General features: G+C 42.3%; 1 long non-coding RNA gene across 1 annotated transcript in view; it reads right to left on the minus strand.

Moving 5' to 3' along the window:
* The window catches only part of LOC146855217 (uncharacterized), a 52852-nt gene that overhangs the window by 22225 nt on the left and 9617 nt on the right, over window positions 1-21010 (minus strand). Inside the window, exon 2 of the long non-coding RNA XR_014980806.1 lies at window positions 5346-5448. This is a non-coding gene — a long non-coding RNA (uncharacterized LOC146855217). The remainder of the gene's footprint in view (window positions 1-5345; window positions 5449-21010) is intronic.

Consider the following 21010-nt stretch of genomic DNA (forward strand, 5'->3'; position numbering starts at 1 on the left):
CTTAGGTAGACCATTTAAGGCAAACCAATCCCAGCAAGGTCTAAAGAGGGCTGTAGCTTTTTAAGTGGAATGCAATGCCCCATCTTTGTAAACTAATTTAGCACTATGAGTAATGTTGTATATTCATTGGTTGGAGGCAACACAACAGTGAAGTCCATTGTACCGGGTTGATTTGGCATGGGAAGAAGTTGTAGCTAACTAGCTGTCTGTGCATGAGAGCTTTTGGCTTGAGCATAGGAAGCATATTTCTTGATTAATTTTTGTACTGATATTTTTAAACAAGGCCACCAAAGGTATTGACTGACCAGTTCACACATCTATTTTGTCCTGGATGACCTGCTGCAGGAGAATCATAACACCACTTCAGGACTTTCAGTTGTATCTCGTCCCCTTTTAGATACAGTGCTTCTTCTTGTTTCACAAGTCTCTGTTGCAAGATCTTTAATTTGGTTCCTTTTATATCCACTGCTGAGCATCAGTTGTTTGTTTTCTTTTCACAGTCTTAACAAAGTTTTAGAGATTTTCTACTCAATTGTTTGTCGTAGCTAGAATACAAGGTGGTGTGGTAGATGTCTCAATTTCTTCGTTCTGACATGAAAATGAATCTGGATTTTCAGGCCTATTGCGCGGCCTTGCGGTGTCTATACAGTTAAAATGTGAGAAAAAGACTGCTCATCAAGCATGTTGGATATTGTTACACTTTATAGAGGTGAGGTACAGCGGCAGACGGCACAGGTAAACTCATTAGGGTGGAGTGGGGTGGGGGGGGGGTGGGAGTCGACAGATGATGGAATAGGGATAAATAAATACGGCTTCCCCCACCATGTCCTGCCACACCCCACGATGCTTACCTGTGCTGTCTGCCGCTGGGGAGGTATAGTATTTTGTATGCTCTGTCCACGCAGTAATCCAATGATGAGCTCGTTCCAAGTGGTATCTCCAATGTGAAAAGCTTTCTTTGTGGTTGAGAGTTGCACAATAGTGTAGTTATTTTCTGCTTCAGAGACGGTATGTGAGAAATATGTCACCAGAAGCAGCAATTGGGTCTTGGAACCCCATTTTGAAAATACTGCTCCATGTGCAAGTACAAGTCCAACTACGAAGGACAAATGGACATCAGGGTATCGTAAAATGAGTGCTGAAGTCTTTAATTTCTAAAACAAATCTGCTCTTGGAGCTCGTTCCAGCAGAAAGTTAAGCCTTTCTTAGTAAGTTGGGTTGAATGATAGAGGAAATCTTGTATGAATTGCTGGTTTGCAAATCTGATGAATTGTTGCACTACTTTAACTTTTCGTAAAATCTAGGTCACTCTGATGACTATGAGAAATAATGTAGCATCATTTATGTCAAAATGTTTCTGTTCTACGTGGCTATTATTAGTGGCCCTTAACAAGTGTTTTGTTTTAATTCTGATATCTACAGATGACAGTGGTGTTCCGTCAATGCTTTGAATCTCCTCAGGATTCTCTTCCTTGTTGACAAATCTGTATTTCCTCCTGAAAACTGTGATACTTAAAACATCCCAAAGCTCTAGATTCCACTAACCCAACAGAACTTGTTGAAAATTAGTGAGTCTTGTCAATAATGGACAGGTCTGTAACGACTCTGCTCGTCTCTCTTCTGCTAGTCAGGGATGAACTGGTCCATTTCCCGAAAGCAGTGGACAAGATTAAACAAAATGGCCCATTGTTTACAAAATAAAGGCAGATACCTCTGTATCTTCTCCTATCTCATTCTCCATAGTCAAAGATTTACTTGTTCTTTCTATCTGCACTAGTTCCTCTTGAATAGCAGATTTTTATGTAGCTTCGAATAAACTAGAAACCCAAGGACAATGTGAATAATTGTTGTCTCTCTGCTTTGCAGGTTTTTTTTGCAGGGCTTTGATTTGTTGTTTTAAGTCTTTCAAATGTGTGGATAACATAGGCCGATAAATCACCAAGGCCAATGGGTATTTTAGTTCATCCCTAACCCTCTGGTAAACCATTGCCTCGTCGGCCCATGTAGCTTCGAAAACATATTGCTCATCAGCATCCGATTACCATCTGAGGTTTACCAAAAATGGCTTTAAACTGTGTACTGATATCGGCTCAAAAGTCAAGAACTCAGATTTAATTTTAAATGTATCACCCAATTAAGAAAATCTTTAAGGATAAGAGTACAAAAACAATTTGGGTGGGATCACCAGCAAACTGATGAGCACAGACCTAAACATGGGAATTAATTTGTGCTAGAAGCGACTGATATTTGTGCAGATCCCTTCTGATCTTTTTTGATGGTACAAATTTAAAGAACGTTACCAAAGGTAGCTGTTCTATCTAGAGTTTATTTAGATACTGGAATTTTCAGTGACAACATTACTTCGTTTCGTTTAAAATCTTTATTCGATCTATTAAAAGAAAAGATCATAAAAGCACAAGTTCATCATATCAAACCATTAAAAGCATAAAACAATGTACAATCATGATATTAAGTAACCTTTAGAATGATGCAAGTTAGCGTGTCCATCAACTTTCTTTTTCTCATGCAAGCCCACAAAAAAGATGCTACTGAAAAACAGATGTAATGATTGGGTAAAGACTTCAAAAAGTACAGTGCCACCCTGCATTGTTTAAAGTTTTGAAGTTTTAAAATGGGTAATATAAAAACTTCTCTTTCTCTTTGATAAAATTTACAAAACAGTACCAAGTGTAAGTCAGTTTGGGGTGAGACACTGTCACACGGACACTGTATGAGATCAGCATGCTTGAACTTCCTCTCTGGGAACCCAAGAAACATGTTTGGGACTCCTGGATACCTGTTTTCTTTAGATGTATATCCTTCTCCATGCGTATGTTTGAACTGATGGTGTGTAATTTATGCCCCCAATCGTTGTTAAATTTATGCAGAGAGTCTTTTAATGTCTAGCAGCATTCTGTGTGATAAGGGTATGTGCTCGCCGTTCTCTCCAAATTCTATTATGATTATAGTTTCCTTATTTTCTACTGATGTCAGGTGACAGCTATCCTGTACTGTATGTGCTAAACTCCCATAATCTAGGAGTTTGCAAGGAGTCTTACTAAATTCTTCCTCAATCTAAGTGATGATTTTAAGTTTTTCATATTTTGGCAAATGTTCACTTCAATTCATCTCACCTCTGCCACTTCGACTTTGCAAGATTTATTTCCTTTGCTTACATTGGAATATGACTCCACAAGGTGGTATTGGTGGCATGTGAACATCCAGGCGGGCAACTAGAGCCAAATTTCGGGGGGGGGCTGAAGAAGATTTCGGGGGGGGGGGGCTAAGTCTTCCAGCCATAGGCAGAGTGGCTGTAAAAAGGGGTGAAAACACAACAAAAGCCTCATTAACGAGTAAATGGTCTTTTAAAGACCTGTGAAGTACTCGGGTCCGGCTGCAATTAGACGGACGCCAGCCCGCGAGGCTGTCTCAGCCGGGCTGACACACATGACGGGGGGGCTGAAGCCCGGTGAGCCCAATGGGTGTTGTGCGCCTGTGAACATCATATATTTTACCTTTGTGCATGCCCAGGTCTGGGATCTGTCATACTGTAGGTGTAACATGGAGCAGCAGCATATCTTGAGGAGTGTTGCAGTCAGAAGAATCCATAGGAAGAACTAGATCCATTAGCACATATTTTCTAAATACCACTACTTTGTTAATTAACATTATGGCACCTCTTTGTACAATTCTATGCCTGGTAGCCTTAGACATCAGTTTTCTTCTGAATGGTTTTCCTTGGTCAAAATTTCTCCTTTTCTTACATAGTCCCATACCCCCATACCAACCTATTAAAGACTTTATGTAATTCGGTAAGAAGTAAGTTTCAGATACAGTGGGATGTTGTGAAAGAGCTAAGAATCACATTTTCCCAAGGGCCTTTCTCTATTGCAGATAATAGGAGCTTTATTCACAAGTCAATTAGTGTTTTTCAGAAATGTCATATCTGAGTGATATATCTGTGTACCCAAATATTGGGTTAAATCCCTTAAGTAAGAAAAGTAGTGACCACTTTACCTTATCCATAGGCACATCCAAATGGAAGCAAGATTCTCCTAATTTTTCCAGCACTCTATACTATCCCAAATCATTGTACCTCTCCCAACAATGCAACTACTACCTCAGATGTAGCAGCATTCTGGCTGTGTAAAGCAAAGGAAGAGCGTTGGATTCCCACTAGTGTTATGCTTCTGTCCTGGACGTCTCTTCTAATTAATAATTTAAGTGGTTCGTTGTCATAGCTTCATTTGATATGTTATACAACATAAAATGTGATAGTGTCATTTATGTTAAATCTGTGTCTAAATTATGACTGAGTTATCTATTGATTTACGTTTTTGTCTGAAAAGAATGAATAAAGAATGTTTGTAACCGGCTGCCAACCTGTGCCAGATGGAATAGTGCATGTGGTGGTGGAAGACAATGCTAGGTCTTTTGCCTCCCTTATTTGCAGGGTATTTAAAGAAAGAAGAAAGAAAATTACTTCTACATTTGGAGGACATTTGCGTCTTCTTAGGGATTAACAAAGGATCCAAGGAGTGTTCTTGAAAACTGTGACAGTTTGAGGAATAATTACGTGCATAAAATATATGCATGAAAGTCTGCTCCAGGTTGAAAGGTTGGATATGAAATGATCATGATAATTTGCATTTGTAAATTTAACTTTGTTTCTTCATGGGGAAAGTATGTTTCTCTCTGGGGGTACACATTGGGATTCCCACCCCCATCCTAATTTGGCAGTGGGAATTTCCTGTGCGGTGGAGGTCCTTCTGCCATCAAAATGAGCCTCTTAGTCACTAAAATATAATCAGTTCTGGATAATGTATTATGGACATTCCAAAAAAGAACATTCCATTTTATCAGGCTAACAGATCCTCCAAGATAAAAAAAAAATGGTCTCGAGGTAATCTTTGTTTGAAATGCTTTGTGCCATTTATCTGGTTTAAACTTGTAGTTAGATATCCTGTAAAAGGATCCAGCAACTGGTTAAAATCGCCATCCATAATGATATTAGGATGAGGAATATTAGCCAGTTTCACCTTAATTGAGTGCCAGAAATCAGGGTCAGATTTAACAGGGCCATAAATATTAAGCAAACATTGTTTGTTATCAAGGGTAACATTAACAAACACCCATCATCCAGCAGTATCACAATCGGTAAAGACAACATGTAGCTTTAAGGTGTTATGGCACAAAATAGTGACACTACCCTTACAATCAAGTTCTGGTGAAAATAAAACTTGACCAACCCATTGTATCTTTAGTTTAACAGATTCAGAAGCATTACAATGTGTTTCTTGTAGAAAGGCAACATGAGAATCAAACTTGGATAAATGAGAGATTACCTTTTGTCACTTAATCGAACATCCAAGTCCAAAAACATTCCACGAAACAATGTTAAACATGGTGGGAACATGGGGGTAGTATTACTGAAACAGGGGTGGCATGCTGCATAAAGGGGAGAAGACATAAAACAAAATCTATGATTATGCAAAACATGGGTTATAAGCAAGGGTCATATGGAAGGGTAATTAACAAAAAGGCACTCAAGGAGAACATGTGAGAAAATAATACAGCAGTAGAGAAGGGAGAAAGCAAATCTAGGATTAGCTTCCAGATCTGAAGAAACAGCTAGTGAAATGTGATATCAGACGTGTCTAAACCATAATAAGATTGACAACAGAGCAAAAAGAAATATTGTATATCAAAGGAAAGCCATATATAGGTAGAGGCAAGAGTACAAAACATCTTAAGGCTTCTGGACAACAGTCTCCACGTCCTGTGGAATAATATTCTGGAAAATCAATTTCAATTTTAAAAGTTCATCAAAGGATTTAGTAGTAGTTTCTTAGGCTATGTTGCATACGCATGAATAAATAATGCCATAGTGAATATTACGTTGCCTCATCTATGGCCTCAGGTCGAGAAATTCTTTATGTCTGGCGTTGGTTTTGTTGGAGAGATCTTGAGATATAACCATATTATGACCAAACCAGACAAGTCCCAGTTTGTCTTTAGCTGCTTTCAGGATGCAAAGAAGGTCTGGCATGATAATGAAGAAGACTTATACAAAAAGAACAATTGATGGACAGAATGCAGAACAATGTCATACATTCACCCCAGTACAGAGATCTGGGCCTAAATCCATCGTTTTTTTGCTCACCATGCCATTCCAGTTTGGACCCAGCCATATGCAAATCAGTCTTGACTCTGCGCCCAATGGGAACAGTCTGATGAGGGCTGTTAGCCCGAAACCGGTCCCAGGATGCTTGTTTCCGCTTCAGGGAAGACCTGGCTTGGCAGTTCGGGCTGGACTGTTAACCATGAGGCACAGGGTCAAAAATGATTTGCATATAGCTGGGTCTGAATGGAGGTGGCCAAGTGAGCTAAAGAATGATGATGGATTCAACTCAGATCTGTGACTGGGATGAGTGTCTGATAAGTTTCAGTGCTCCATCCATCATCTCCTTGTGTTTGCTTTGTTCGCCCTAAATTGGCAGGTTATTCCCAGACGTGGGTCCCTTGCTCACTTTGCCACTGGATTCAAGCTAGCCTGGCTGATGAGGGATGTTAGCTCGAAACTGGTCCCAGGATGCTTGTTTCCGGTTCAGGGAAGACCAGGCTTTCAGTTTGGGCTGGACTGTTCCCATGAGGCACAGGGTCAAGACTGATTTGCATATAGCTGGATCTGAACTGAGGTGGCGAAGTGAGCTAAAGAATGATGATTGATTCAACCCAGATCTGTGACTGGGGTGAGTGTCTGAAAAGTTTCAGCGCTCCGTCCATCATCTCCTTGTGTTTGCAATGAAGAAGCCTTAGGCAGCATTTCAGCAACCCCAGATTACTTTTCTCTGGTCTCTACTACTTCTGCTCTCGACTGATGAAGGGCTAAACCCAGAAACGCATGTCTAGAGATAACAGCACTACCTGCACCAACTTTGGAGAAAAACGACATCAACTTTGAAGTAAATATATTACATTTACTAGACTGAACAAACATTGAATGCCTAATTATTAAAATTACAATCTGCAGTATGCCTAATATTTCAGTCACGAATAACAATATATACATTTCATCTGCTAAAGAGCTACAGTTGATCAATACAATACTCTAGAGGGCTCCGGATATTTTTTCCTCTTTTCTTCACCGCCTTGCCCTTACATTATATAGTGATTTTTTCAGATGGAAGCAAGCTGAAATGTAATGACTGAAATCCAGGGGATTCAGCGTCCAGTCTTGCTGAAGGTATGCATATTTGGGCATTAACAATAATAACCAGTATCACATTATGAAATCTACTTGAACCATTGAAATTATTATCTATTTCCACTATGATAAGCTCTGAGGAGGGTACAATCTGTTCATGCAGTGGTATTTCCCGAAAAGCAATATTTCATGTCAGTATGCCTGAAATTTTGGACAGTTAAAAAACAAATCTACAATGTCAGCACCTGCCTGGTGACAATGTGACCAATCATTATTAATCTGACTCTCCAAGTAAATAATTTGGCATCAGTGTAATAGAATTTATATATAGTTCTGTAGTGCAGAATGTTTAATTTGGCAGAGAGCAGAAGCAGATTCCCTATGTCAATAGATTCCCAAAATGTTCCTTTTTTCTTTTTTAAACAGATTTTATTGAGATTTTGGCAGCACAGCACTGCCTGAAAGGCCCATACACAAATATCAAGGTATAGCACATCTCTGAGCAGTACCCATGTTTCAAAATGTCAACAAAGAAGTAAAAGAAACAAGGAAAAACCCAGGCACAAACCAGGTACCATCCCCACCCCACGAGCAATGTCTATCTCCAACAGTGGAATGACGGGATCTGAGAAGTAAGAGTATGCCCGAAGCCATATGAATGGGGTGACGTATAGAAAATAGGTCTATGCCCCAGTAGTTAGCCCATTGCTTCCAAATTTGTTATGTTTCTGTGGGCAACCCCACACCTGGAACACTGCTACTTCCATCCCCATGCATTTGTCCATAGCGCGTTTCCACCCTCCAGCCGAGGGTGGGGAGGTCTCGCTCCAGCGCTGAGCTATGTCTCTCTTGGCCAATGTGAGCCCCAAAAACAAGAGGTGTTGTTTGTATCTGTTTCCCCCAATCCCATCTGTGCTGTGCAAGAGTAATAGCTTGGGTTCAAAGGGAAGGTGCAATGTCGTCCTCCCACTCCACCCGCAGCATGCCCAATGTGGTACGGTTATGTGTGACTAGTGTTTGGTAAATTTGCCTGATCTTGTGGGCGCCCAAGTCACCCATCAGCAGTCGCCCCTAGAGTGGGTGGAATTCCGGTAGGTTAATCAGGGACCGGATATATTGTGTAAGAGCATGTCTGAGCTGTAAATACATGTAAAACTCGCTACAATGGAGTTGATACTCCGCCTGCAGCTGTTGAAAGGACTTGAGCACTGTCCCTTTCATGATGTCCCCGAGTGTGGATAGCCCGATAAGGTCCCATCCCCGAAACCCGGACAGTGCAGTGACCTACCGAAGGAAGGTTCAATGCCACAGTGGGGTTGCCTGTGTCAGCCGTCCCTCCTATTCCATCCTCCTGTGTTTCGCCATACCTGAATAACCACTTTCAGCCACGGAGGAAAGGTGTGCTTTATTTACCCGACCATAGAGAAAGTCTAACAAAGTTTGACCACCCATTGCCTACCTTTCAACTGTGTATGCCGGGTCAGTCTGTGCACTGTACAACCATTCGTTTATATTGAGCAGGTGAGAAGCAAAGTAGTAGGCGTGAATGCCAGCCACAGCGAATCCTCCAGAATAAGTGGACTGTGTACAGGTCCATAGAGCGACTCTCACTGCCCCATCCCCCACCCCCACAACTAATGATTGAGAATTGTGTTGATCTGTTGAAATCACGACTGTAAGATAGCGTATAGGAAGTTCTGGAGCCGATACAGTAGCCGCGGCATGGAGACTATTTTGAAGATGGCAGACCATCCATAGAGGTAGGGGAGACCATGCCTTCACCTCCTCTCGGAGACAGGGTAGTAGGGGTTGGATATTATGGGACCAGGAGAGGGCTGGGTAAGGTTAAATATAAATTCCCAGGTATTGGAACCCCCGTCACATGGTCGGATGAGTCGCCCATGTGCCCCTACCTTGGTCAATGCAAACCGGGCGTAGCAACGATTTGGATGGGTTAGTACAGAGGCTTTCCCCGATGACCCAAAGTATTTGCAAAATTCTCGGTCCAGATATTCCCGGGTCTGTGAGAAAGAATAAGGCGTCATCCGCTAATAGTGCAATTCTGTTGGAAGTTTTGGAAGACCCCTCGGACCCCCGCACCAGAGGTCCCGCCTCACCCATGTGGCGAGAGCCTCGATCTGGAGTGCAAATAGGAGTGGGGATAGTGGGCACCCTTGTCTCTGACCCCTATGAATTGGTAAATGGTCTGATTGCACCCCAGCCACACATACTGAGACAAAGAGGCCTGTGTAGAGGAGACATAGCTAAAATGTTATTTTTTTAGTGTCTTTTTTCTCCAGTTCTGAAATTCTTTGCCATCCATTTCTATTTTGAAACCATTTTTGTAATACAGCCTGATTTTATGATATTTACCATTGGCTATAGTATGCAATAACTTCCAATATTTCATGTTAAATTGTTTTTATACAATTTATGTATGTAATCTCTAGCTTAATATTTTAAAAAACATTGATTTTAGATGAATATATTTTTCCATTCAAGTAAGAAAAGTATGGTTTGGTCTACCCGTACATATTACACCTAGCCATTTGGTTTCGGCATTTTCACGTATCCCATAATATCTATCATGGAACTTGCTAAAAATAAAGTTGATTTCCATAATGGAGTACAATAATTACTCAAATGTACTGACAGAACATTCTTAAACCCCTTGAAATGTTTTTTTGTAATAGCTGTGCTAAGTGAATCTAACAAAAAGCCGATCACATCTTTACCAAGGCATAGTTCATATATAGAGGGAATGCTTAAGGATCTGGAGTTTTTTCAGTGTGGGCTGTGATTAAAAATGTCAAGTGTTGATAGCTGAGAAATAATAAAATCTGAAGTTTGGAAGTGCCCATCCACCTCTCACTAATGGCTATCGGAGGTATCTAAAGGCTGTTTGAGATCATTTATAGTCTCTAAGGAAGCTATTACATATTTCATCAATTTTATTGAACTAATCAGTATTCAAGTCTCTATTGTTCTGAATATGAATAAAAAAATGAGTTATATCATAATTTTAATAATATTACAACAATTGATTAGAGTCAAATGTAAACAATTTACTTTTTGGGAATTTTGTCTTGAATCATAATTTAGAGCTATGATTTTATCAATATCAGCTGTCAAGTTTACCCCTAGATATATTACACTTTCCACCTTCCTGGAATTGTGAAATTTGACATGTCTATTTATCCATATCTAAGATTAGTTGCTCTTCAGTAGACACCCAGAGATAGTTCCAAATTTCTTCACCTCATTTTCATTTCTCAAATTGGTATTTTAGCTTTCGTAGTCACTATGTCAATACCACCTGCATATGCTAGGATCCTAATCGCTTGGCCATTAAAATATATTGGATGTATCCTTGTATTATCTAGAAGTTTGTCAATAAAAGGTTCTAGATATATAGCATACAGTAGAGGGGAGTAGTGGCAGCCCTGTTGAGTCTTGTGCATTATCCTTATAACTTTTTGACTCTTTCCCCATGATCTGTAGTTTGGTTGTAGGCTGGGTGTAAACGATCTGTATTGATTTATTGAAATGTATACCAAACCCTGTCTTTTCCATGACTTCTCATAAATATATCAATGCCATTTTGTCATACATTTTTTCTGTGTCAAACAGGATCATTGTAAAGGGAGAGCCACTGGCAGGTACTATATCAAAACTCGTACTTTCCGGGTCAATAAGATCAGTTGTTCCTCTGCCGCATACAAAACTATTCTGTCATGGCAATATTACCTCGGCAATGACCCCGCTCAGATGCCTTGTCAAAAAATAAATTTTCTGCTCGCTGTTAATCAGAGAAATTGAGAGGTATGAGACAGGGTTGGTGGGCACAGTATGTTTTTTTAGGAAATAAAATTACATTGGTCAATGCCCTGTAGTGAAGACAGTGTTTTATGTGCACAAATTTCTATGTTAGCATAAGCGCTTTAGAAGTAAAACGCCATCTTGCCACTTTGCTGCTTTTGCACACGACACTGCAGGTAGCTGTTATTACAAGTAAAACTGCCTGCTTGCTTTTTCTTCACATGAGAACGGTCTGTTGTTCACATCCCTAGACGTGCACCGCGACCTTGCTCTGAACACTGTGTGCAGAAGCCGTCAAGGTCAAATAACAATGTATGCTGTTGAATTCAGGTTGATCGGCCCACGCTCTAAACACAACACACACACAGCTGCAAATATCTGAAACTCAGGTGCCTTTAATATTGCATTTGCATGCATGATTCAGGCACTTGGAGAAAACCTTTCCAGACACAGAGAGCAGAGCTGATCCATTGATGTGATTCACCTAAGCTGATCTTTGAGGTATGGGGTTCTCCAAACCTAGAGACCTTCTATTAGTTTATAAAGGGAGGGTGGTTCACAAAGTATTATAGGACTTGTTTTCCACTATCATGTTTAATGTGATTTCTTCCTTAATTTTCTATGGTAGTGTAACAATGCTGATGATTTTATTTTTAATCATTTGCCTGCTTGTATTAGCCAAAGTTCTGCACCTTAGAGCACGTAGTTAAAAATAAACATTTTAAACTTTTCCGTGTCTCTGATTACTCTTGTTGTGGACTGATATGAGAATAATAACAAAAAGGTGTTTCTGATTCCCATCATTCCTGAGAGTACTCTAAGTCGCTTGTTCTGGGTTCTCTAATCATTGGTAGCTTCGAGATGATACGGAGAACGAATGAGACACTGATGCTAGTCGGATAGGGGTTCTGGGTGCTGAGGTGAGTTTTTTGGGTACACCACAATTCACTGAGGTCCTGGTTTCCTGTGCATAGTTCTGTGCATGAGCAGAATCCCCACAACATGGCGCACCTAATGTTTTGGTCTTATGATTGAGATGCCTTAGTAGTGCTTATATTTGTCCACAACACCCTCACTCTTGTTTCCGGTTGTCGGGAGTGACGGTTTAAACCTACCTAAATAGTTAATATATAGGTTCTCTCAAGCTTGACAATTGAAAAGGTTTCATTTTATCTTATACCCTTTTTTTGCTACAGTTTATATAGATTGTTTTTCTTCTCTGTGTCCTTATGGCTGAAGTCGCTATTGCAGCGCATAGTCGTGCACCTCTCCGGCGTCGCTTGATGCAGTTCGGGGTGCCTGATGATGGGATGTCTATTACCTTTGTAGTGAGTGCCGATGCATCGTTTCCCTATGAGTTGTTCTACTCTTGGGTTACTTTGCCGGAGGTGAATGCGGATGATAATACGTGTCACACATACACTCCTACAGTGGTCCCAGCTAATTACACGCCGTATAAGATACAGGAAATTCCTATTTCCGCCTGGCACCATCATATTTGGTTCAATGGCGCCCTCCCCCACATGGTTACACCGGTTCGTTTAGGTCCCTTGTCCATTCCTGGGGCCACTTGGCCAGTCTTGGCCGGGTTTACACCACATACACGTTATTTGCAAGCCCCACTAGATGACTTACGTCAACTCCATACCACCTTGATTATGGTACATAGGGCTTTAGTGCAATACGTCTCTCGCAATGTTCAGGTGGGGGCACCTGGAGTTGCGGCGCAACCAGCTGGCCCGGACGGGATTACTATTAGTCCCGTCATGGTTAATTCGGTAATGGGCAGGCGCCCCCAGAATAAGGACGATATGCCTTATTGGCTTGCTGAGAAATTTGACCAGCTGGAAGCAGTGTTTCCAAATTCTACTCCTGTGGAAAAACACAGGATCCTTACCATTAGTTTGTAGAAAGACTTGGTCCCTGAGGTTAATGATTGTCAGAACTGGGGTAAAGTATTTGCAGCAGTCTACTCGAAGTGCTTCGGCACACCATCTATGACTGTACTGCCCTCTGATCAAACGTGTTCAAGATCAACACGGTCCGGAGGCGGCGGTCGAGTTAGGAATGAGGCTTGTCGGTGTGTTCGACGTAGTTGCTGATCTCATCCTTGCTAACGTCTATGGAGATGCGTTGACTTTCAAGTGTCGAATGAACTGCGCCTCATCGCCGACGTCGATAAACCCCGGCAGTTACCAAAAATTATTGTGGCGGCTTATAAGACCATTGGCCGCAATAGTTTAGGGGTTAAGCCTTTTGCTAAAACAACAGCGCAATCGCAAACTCAGACGGTTACGTCTACTAAAGACGACCGTTCAGCTTTTCCTAAACAATATTGGAAAACTAAGAAACAGGGGAAGCAGCAACAGAAACAGGGGTCTCGGCCTGCGTCACCAGTACAAGCGACTACTGAACACACATATGAATTGCGCAATCGCACTAGAATTAGGTCTCCTGATAGATTTCAGGTTCCTGAACAACGTTCTCCTCGTTCTTCACAGGAAATATCGGTCTCACAGTCCGGTGGAGGAGAAAGTGGCAACGGTCGGGGTGCCCAACAAGGACGTGAGCAGCCCCGCCCGGCTGATGGTAAAGGCAAGCAGGAAGAGTTTGCACGTCAGCGACCCCCGTTTCAGAAAAAGAAGCTTTGGAACCTGACATGGGCACTAACGCTGCTCGTTAGTGCGGCGGAAGTTACAATAGTGCGGCAAGCACTGCGTCCATATCTGAAGGCGACAGCAACTGATACATTCATTACTGTAGAAACTGCTGACACTAGAGTGGCTCCCCCTGACAGACTGTATGACATAGTCCTTTTAATAGAAGGTGACATACAACGTTCCATAAAAGGGATTTTTTGGGAAAATCTGACCTCTACATATGACATTCTGTTAGCAGAGGCGGACTGGCCCCCAGCTTTCGTTTTGGCAGCTCCCAGAGGGGAGGAGGTAATCCTCCCATTTTTCGTGCACACTGTGCCGAAAGAGCAAGCTCAAAACTTTGCAGAAGAGTGGGCACAAGTACTTTCTCCGTCATTGTACCGTACTCAGGTTGGGTGGGATAAATTGTCGCCTAGCCATGAGATTCCATTACGATCTATGCCACAGTCACAACCCCAATATCCCATGCGCTGCGAAGCTAGAACTCACGTCGCAGAAATACTTGAACAATTGGAATATCAAGGTGTAATTGAAACATGTGTGTTACCCATGGGGAATATTAAGGTGTAATTGAAACGTGTGTCACCCATGAATAATCCTCTATCCACTGTAACCAAACCTGATGGGTCGTACCGCCTAGTTTTGGATTACCGGCATTTGAACTCTCATTGTCGGACCTGTGCCGTACAGAATACCCACAGTTCTGCCCTCGTTGATAGTCTCGTGAGAAAACGGTTTATAACCACACTTGACATCTCCAATGGCTTTTACAGCCATAATCTGTCCTCTATTAGGAGCCTTTACTTCGGGCAGCAAACAGAAACAGTTTAAAAGATTATCCATGGGCTTTAAAAACAGTCCAGGCATCTTTGCCGCACGTGTAGTCTCTCTGTTAGAGAGCATTGACCCTGATGTGTACTCGTATGTTGATGATATCTATCTCACAGACGACGAATTATGGCCGCATCTGTGTTGCGTTGACCGCATCATTGTTATGTTTGTGGACTTCGGTTACAAATTCATCTTTGCAAAATCACACATTGCAGAGTATACAGTGTTGTTTTTGGGCTATGAACTCAACAACGAAGGTCGAGGTTTAGCACCTCACTTCCTGGAGAGGTGTTTGCGCGCTCCAACAACTCTGAAAAAACTACAATCTTTGCTGGGCTTTTTGAATTTCGGCTGTACGTATATTCTCAATTATGCCCAGCGTATCAAGCCGCTATATGGCTTGGTTCAACCTACTTTTTCCAAATCAAGCTGGCTGCCTGAGCATTCAGCTATCCTGCAATCTTTGCAGGCTGATCTTCTTGCTTCAAAATATTTACTGACGCGTGATAACCACACAAACCTGGCAATAAGAATTGTGCCTGGCATGGTCGGTTTCACATACTTAACGTTCAATTAGGGCGACACAGTCCCTATTGCTTACAAATCACACCTGTACATTTCGGCTGAAATGCGCTTTTCCACTGTCAATAAAGTTTTGACTGCAGAGCAGATGGCGATTTTGAAAGAGAGCGCTGTCGCAAGGGAAACGCATGTTGGTTGTCACACCGTATCCTGCCCTAGAGGCAGTAACAAAAGCCAGTGTACCAAATTCTAAAGCTTTGCATCCACGTTGGATTCAATGGGCCACTTCTTTGACATCTCCGGATGTCACTTACATCTTTGATGCCTCATTGCAGACTCAGGAGTATTTGCAGTATGAATTTGTTAATCCGGCTCCTCTGTCCTTGTGCCCGCTTGAGGATTACCATTGTGTCATTGACACTGATGGTTCGGTGCAACCAGCGATGGAGTCTAAGCATGCTTATTTGCCGGCCTGCGCAATAGTGGCTGGTACTTTCGTGAATGGTGAATTCAAGTCTGATGTCGTGCACACTCAGACATTGGGTGATTGTACTGCCCAGTTGGCAGAGCTTCGTGCTCTGGTGCTTGCACTGGAGTTTGCTGATCCTCGAGTGACTACTCTTATAGTGAGTGACTCTTTTTACTGTGTTCAGTCTTACAACGACAATTTATTCTTTTGGTCTCAAAATGAGTATCGTGATTCCAAAGGTAGCACAATCAAGCATTAAATGCTTTGGGTTCGAGTTGCAGAACTTAAACAACAACTGCGGCTCGTGAATGACACTCTTGGGCACCAGCGCGTAGGTGTCCACGCTGTTGGAAACAGTTTAGCTGACGAAGCAGCGAAAACAGCAGTGGCAACATATCTAGTAGCAGCAGTTACAAGATCCAAAAGTAAGATTGATGATGACATCTTGGCAGCAATTGCTGCGACAGAGAAGGGTGATAATTACCCTTGGCGTTTCCCTTCAAAATACTCTTATCATTTAAGTCCTGATAAAGTTCCCTATGTGAGAATTAACGACGTTGGTGACAGATTGATTCCCAACGCGGATTGCAGACTTTCCTTGATAACAGCTGCTCAAGAAGGTATGGCTTCTGCCCATGCCGGCGTTTCTGCGACTGTTAATATCTTACAACATCGTTACTGGTGGCACGGATTGTATAAACAGACTTGTGCTTATGTCCTTAATTGTGACATTTGCCAGCAGATTAAACCTTCGACTGCTGCGTGTCCACCACAAACACAGTTGTATATATCTAATAAACCACTTGGGTGTGTTTATTTAGATAACTGCGGTCCTTTCTCCTCTGATACTGCGAATAAGTACATCTTAGTTGCAGTGGATTCGTGCACACATTTTCTATGGGTCTGGCCACAACGGAGTGCTGATGCTCGAACTGTCATCAGGGATTTGCATGTCTTTGTGGGAAGTTTTGAGTGTGGTACCCCCCATCCAGACCAGGGTCTGGCATTCGCCTCTAAGGCGTACAAGGATGCCATGAGATCTTTGGGGGTCCAAGTCAAATTTTCATCTCCATACCGGCCTGAGGGCAATAGTGTTGTAGAGCGAATGAACCGTGACTTAAAGCAATCCCTGATAGCTAGGGTTTTAGGTACTGCCAGGAACTGGTGGGCCCATTTGTATAGCGTTCAACGTGCACTTAATAATCTCCCTAGAAGGTCTCTGGGTGGGCGGACCCCATACGAAATGCTCTTTGGCATAAAGATGTTTGTCCCGGACCTTGATGGTCTAGACATGGCGGCATCGGCCGCACCCTTTGACGTAGATTTTCATTCTGCTGTATTACAGAATCTACAAGAGACAAGAGACAGTCTTGCAAAGGAACACTTGCCCTCCACAACTGATGCTGCGCTTCAGATTCCGGTAGTCGGCTGGCTACCTTGAGTTGGTGACCTGGTCCATGAGAAGGTGGAGAACAAGAAGGAGTTCGGCCCCTCTTATCGTGCACCGGTTCCAGTGCTTAGCGTGCAGGGTACAAGAACAGTCATTTTACCTTCACTTCCTGGTCGCAAGGATAACAGGTACATCTCCAGAGACAATGTCAAACTACAACGAGTGGCCGATTCTTCTTACTATGACTCCAGCGGTCTCTTGTCCAGCAATACTGAGAAATTCTGTTTTGGCTCTGGCAATTACCAACAGGCCTGACATTGCCATCGAGATGCATACCGTTACAAATCCTTTATTGCCTCCACCGGCTGGTGGTCCAGCTGAAGATACTGAGTATACTTATCCCACAGATGTGTCATTGCCTGGTTTACAATCAAGTGCAGTTGACCAGTCACGTTTTTCATTTGACACTGACTCTACGGCATTGAGTGCCCCATCGGAAATTTCGATTTTTGCTGTTTGGTTTAAAAGACATTTTTTAATTCCCCCTTGGACTTACATTTGTCTGGTGCTCATATCTATTTTTTTGTTTATGTCGATTGGATTTGTGGTTGTATTTTTTCATCTAGTAAATGGACACTATCTCACCGAAAGATCTGCAATTAGATTAATTGATGGAACTTTGGCACCCCATTCCTCGTCACACATCATGAAGAGAGACCAGACTTTTGTTAATATTACTGTCTGGCCTGTGTTAGATGGGATTGTATGGGATGGTGTCAAATTTCAAATTCATGGTCCCACAGAGGTGATTAATGTCCCCAATGTACTTCGTGTTTCTATGGGGGATGTTGTGAAGCAAAACATACGCTGTGATGATTGGGATGTCCAAGCCATAGAGGCTCTTTTTTCTGATTTGAAATATTATGCTGCTTTTGATGCTGAAGATTTATATTTAGACACAGCAAATTATGGAGAGTTGTTTTGCTACCAACACTATGGAAATCATTTCCTGCATAAAGCAAATACATTTAGAAATATTGTCAATTATACACAATGGGAACATTGTCCAGTTCCAATTGAGGGCAGTTCCAAAACTCTAGTAAAAACATTTACATATTTTACTGATTTCAGTGTATCTTATCCTGAAGCCTTTTATTTTAAAATGACTGCTGAAGTCAGCTTCTAAAGTTAGACTGACCCACACTAAATTATTGTGTACCAAGTCCTTTATAGATGAATTAGCTATAGGGGGCTATGAGCTGTGGAAAGATACCATTGATCTTAAATCTGTTTGGGGTTCTAAAGCATGGCAGGTACAAGGTACAGAAGCTCTGCATCGTGCATGCCTTATCCCAAACCACATGTTGTTTTTTAATTCTACTATTTTTCAAACCACCTGCTTTGGATTGGCTACTTCTAAAAAACTGAATTCCCCTACTATTCCTAATCTAGGCGCATATCAAAATAGGGATAATCACACAGCATTGTCCCTTGATGACTTACAGTCATTCATTACTAATACATCCTTCAACATTTCCAACTTAGATCCTGAAGGATGGTTATTATGACAGAAAAGTTCAGATTCCTGTCAACATCGTTTTCTGGGTCTGTACCCCGGCTATACACAGGTAGACCCTCGATTTGAATCATCCTATTCTGTTACTACCTATTCTGTAGGAAAGTTATGTCAAACCTGGCTGCAACATTCCACCTTGGCATCTGTTAAACTTCATTTATCCAAATTGAATGACAAGGTTGAATGATTTTAATAAGGGCCCTGTGGGTGGCAGGTCCAAAAGATGGGTGTATGCTGTTTGCAATGAAGTTTGGAAGTTATCTCAAATTGAAGCTGCTTCTAGATTAAGGGCTATTGATCAAGCCAATTTAGAAAAGGTGCTGGCTGTCATCGATGGTAGCATTGACACCCTTTCTTCCAGAATTGACACGCTAGATAATATTGTTTCATCTGTTGTGTATATTGTACAGGATGATATGTCTGTTTTATGCCATGGTCAAAATCAGTTGCGTTCTATAATGTGGTTTGCATGGAGTTTACAAGCATTGAGGGCTGGGAAAGTTCCCTGGGACTAAATGAACACATCATCTTTATTCCTGCCATTTAATCTGACCGATAAACAACAGTTTATGTCCATGAAGGATGCGACATACTCATTATTGCTTATTGAAAAGTTGGAGCCTTTGCCTTTCTCTGTGGCCGAGTCGATCTCTTATGTGTGGCTTATCCATGGATTGATCACTTTACCATTTCCATTGTTTAGGTTCAGTTCATGTATGAAACACTATGCCATAGGCAGGTACGAACCGTTGGGTACCGCTTTCCTGCATGAAGTTTGGTCACTCCCATTTACATGAAGATGCCTGAGAGAGGGTAAAGAGGTTTATTTAAAAGGAGAGGAATGCACTTCCACACCTGCTCACTCAGTAATCTGTAGGAACAGCCAATTGCATGGCGCATGCAGCGTTCAGGCACCGAGTTTGGCTTGCATTCTGAAGGGAGATCCTGTGCCGGCGATTGCACCCACTTTCACGTTGTTAGCTAGCGGTAGTTATTTGCTTTTAAATAATGAACCATGCTGCGGGATGCTAGTGGGGATTCCATACATTGTGACTGTCTCACAACAAGTAGTCTGTTGTGAGAGTGTCCTTTTCCCACCCCCGCATGGGAGACTGGATGTGTCCATCTGGCCTTCCATGTCAACCTTGAAAGCGGAGTTCAACGGTATGAGCAGAATAAGGGCTCTATTGTCTCAAAAAGAAGTCACCCTGACTTCCTCGCGTGAAACATTTGTCCTTCGCATGGCAGACACCCGCACCGAGGTGCATGCGCTTTTGAATGCTGGTCTCCCCCTTCGTTTCGGTGCTCTGATTCATACTATATTCGGTGCCTCGTCAACAGCTGGCTTGGTGCATTTTTTAGAGGTTGTGGGCTCCAGCCTTGTGACCTCCTTGAAACGGTCTTTGGTGTGATACCGGCATTTTTTCATTCAATTTTTTCCAGCGTCTTCGGCGGGCTTCCGTTGATTCTCGCCTTGACTGCTGGTGTGCTGCTGTTGATTTGCTTGCTCCGCAATGGCTGCACGATCTGTATCACACGACAGCCTGCCCCGGCTGCTTCAACTGCGCAACCGGATGCTTGATTGCTATGGAACATTACCACTGACCACTTTGAGCGTGACCTGTAGATTGTCCTTTCGGTTCTCGTGCTTTACTTGCGTGCAACCTGTTTTCCATTGCCTGGATTGTCCATTCGAATGGGCTCTGGATTTGTGTCTGTCGAACACGACGTCTCCTGCCCCGGATTGTGATTGACTGATGGGTCCCTTAGTCGCTCATGATTTGGACTTTTCTGGTGTCGGGATTATGGCCTGTGGAGCGGTGCATGGAGTCCTAGGGAATTGGGATATATGTGCGGCATATGAATTCTTGGCGAGAGGTTATCTTGAAGAATGCGCAGGTTGTGCAGGGGGCTCCGGTTGTTGAGAAGCATGTATGTTCATTTACTTTACTTGACTGGATGGCTGACTCTTTTACTGAACATTATAATGACTTCCTCTGTCAATACCACCTGCATATGCTAGGATCCTAATCGCTTGGCCATTAAAATATATTGGCTGTATCCTTGTATTATCTAGAAGTTTGTCAATAAGAGGTTCTAGATATATAGCATACAGTAGAGGGGAGTAGTGGCAGCCCTGTCGAGTCTTGTGCAATATCCTTATAACTTTTTGACTCTTTCCCCATGATCTGTAGTTTTGCTGCAGGCTGGGTGTAAACGATCTGTATTGATTTATTGAAATGTATACCAAACCCTGTCTTTTCCATGACTTCTCATAAATATATCAATGCCATTTTGTCATACATTTTTTCTGTGTCAAACAGGATCATTGTAAAGGGAGAGCCACTGTCAGGTACTATATCAAAACTCGTACTTTCCGGGTCAATAAGATCAGTTGTTCCTCTGCCGCATACAAAACTATTCTGTCATGGCAATACTACCTCGGCAATGACCCCGCTCAGATGCCTTGACAAAAAATAAATTTTCTGCTCGCTGTTAATCAGAGAAATTGAGAGGTATGAGACAGGGTTGGTGG

Source organism: Triturus cristatus, chromosome 4_1, assembly GCF_964204655.1.
Source record: "Triturus cristatus chromosome 4_1, aTriCri1.1, whole genome shotgun sequence".
Classification (NCBI taxonomy): Eukaryota; Metazoa; Chordata; class Amphibia; order Caudata; family Salamandridae; genus Triturus; species Triturus cristatus.